Raw genomic sequence first — 2,411 nt, 5'->3', positions numbered from 1 at the left:
TTCACTAACCTGCATCTCTGCATATGTACAATAACGAGAGAGAGAGAGAGAGCGAGAGAGAGAGAGAGAGGAGAGAGAGAAAGAATAGGATGGGTTGTGATAAAATTTACATTTGGCGCGCGCGCGTGGCTTTTTCTCTTAACAGCTCGCTCATATAAGAGTATATATAGCAATGTCCTTAAATGACCTCCTAAAACTTACATTTTTTCATCATCAGTCAGAAATTCCCAACAAAATAGTTTACAGAGTCACTTTGTGTCTAGGCATCTATATAGCAATTAAAATGACAGGAATACATTCATAAGCATAAAATCTATATATATATATATATATATATATATATATATACTATATATATATATATGTGTGTGTGTGGTGTGTGTGTCTGTGTACCTACTATATATATATATATATATATATATATATATATATATATATATATATATATATATATATATATATATATGATATATATTAGAGAGAGAGAGAGAGAGAGAGAGAGAGAGAGACGGACGTGTTGTCTGTTTTTTAATAGAATGGTTACTTTCAGTAAGGTCCCTTTCACACTATGTCGTACGTAAATGCGACACGATGTCGGACCTACATGCGACTAGCAGTCGACGATTATCTCTAAATGTACCTTTTCACACTATGTCGGTCCGGCATCGCATTACAGCCGACAGGCCCCACTGGCCATGTCCGGTGCTGCACCCAGACGCGATTGCAGTTGGCCATTGCCTTCAATACGTGTCTTCACACTATGCGATTTTTTCCTGCATGTACGTGCGGCAGCAGTAGACTTCCACTGCTTCTGGTGATCGGGTGCATTGGGTACTGAAAACATTTGCGGGATGTAAATAGTGTTATTCCCGTTGCTGAATAACCACTGGTTCCATGCAACGAAAAAACACCATACAATAATAATAATAATAACAATAGTGTTATTCGTAAATAAGAAAGAACTACAGGTATGGATAGCTTAAGTATAAACTACTGAGAAATGATTAACTAATGATTTGCTGTTTTTTTTTTTCATCAAAATTACATATAAGTTTTGATACTGAAATTATTAGAAGGTTATCGGCAGATTATTGATATAAAAAGAGGACTAAAAGCTTTTGATTTCGATATATAATGATTTTTTGAGAAGTGTTTTTATAGTTAACACTTACGTTTTATTTACATTAATTAATCAATGAAACAGAGAGAGATATGGATTTTTTTTATATCAAAGTAAAAGATTTTAGTTTTTGATATAGATATATCAGTTTATACTTTTGATAAATAGAGATGTTTCAGCTAACACTAGTTGTTTTCATTTCTCCTTTTTAATTTCTATACGGAAAAGCAAATTTACAAGGAAAGGTCCATATTATTTCCTCTTACTTGATGGTAACTGCCAGTTGTTGTGCTGTCGAAATATCATCTCTGAATGTCGTATTTCTTTTAGCAACTGGTCATGTAAGACGTGACAAGAATTCCTCAAGGTTGGTTTAGACATTCTGAAGTAATTGCAAAATTTATCATTATCTCTTTTCAGCTCCTCGAAAATTGTGGCAAATGCGCCATACGGTGCCTTTGTGTATTCAAACAAAGGGTGTACCCAGGTGAATTCTAGGTTTTCTCTTCTTTTTTCTCAAATGTAATAAATAAAGACAATAATTTTCTCCTGCTGTCCATCTAGTTACCACTACAGGCTGAGAGCAGACTGCAAGCGCTTGTCAAAAAATGGGATCACTTTGTGCGGGCAGTCGGACAAATGTACGATTTGCGCAATTTTGGACATCGGTCGCATTTAGATCCAGCACTGCAATCGTATCTTGGTGCGACAATAATCGCATAGTGTGAAAGGGTTAACAGCAAAAACTTAGCGCCATTATTCCGCATACTGTACAAATGGTAATAATAGGCAAAGATGATTAAAAAACTGCGTCAGATGGGCCCTCATGAATAGAATAATTCTGTAAAGGGACGCTCTAAAGAGAATAAAGAATGCTGTCCAGAGTTCGGTAAAAAAACAAAATTAGAATATCTTCATGGAGGAGGTGAAATAAAAAACGAATGTACGCGCAAAGAAAGCAAGGTCGGACATCTACCTGGAACTTACGCCGATAGTGTAATGTTCTATGTACGTCAACTTCACGTTGTTACCACGCCCACCGTTGTGGAGCTGTAGGGTACAAAATGGCCGGCCTGTAAAACAGAGCAGACTGTAAAGTGATGGAACATGTATGAGAGAATGTAAAAATATTGCATTCTGAAAATCCAGGTTGTAAATTCACTTTGGTAGAATTCTGCATGTATGTAAATTATTGTATATTTTCAACAAATAAAAAAAAAAAAGTCAGACATAATATACATACCATTGGCAGTCCCAACATCTTGGGCTTCTTCTGACGGAGGATGCGGGG

The sequence above is a fragment of the Macrobrachium nipponense genome, chromosome 10 (assembly GCF_015104395.2).
Source record: "Macrobrachium nipponense isolate FS-2020 chromosome 10, ASM1510439v2, whole genome shotgun sequence".
NCBI classification, from domain to species: domain Eukaryota; kingdom Metazoa; phylum Arthropoda; class Malacostraca; order Decapoda; family Palaemonidae; genus Macrobrachium; species Macrobrachium nipponense.
The sequence above is the reverse complement of the archived record's forward strand: the minus strand, read 5'-3'. Positions refer to the sequence as shown.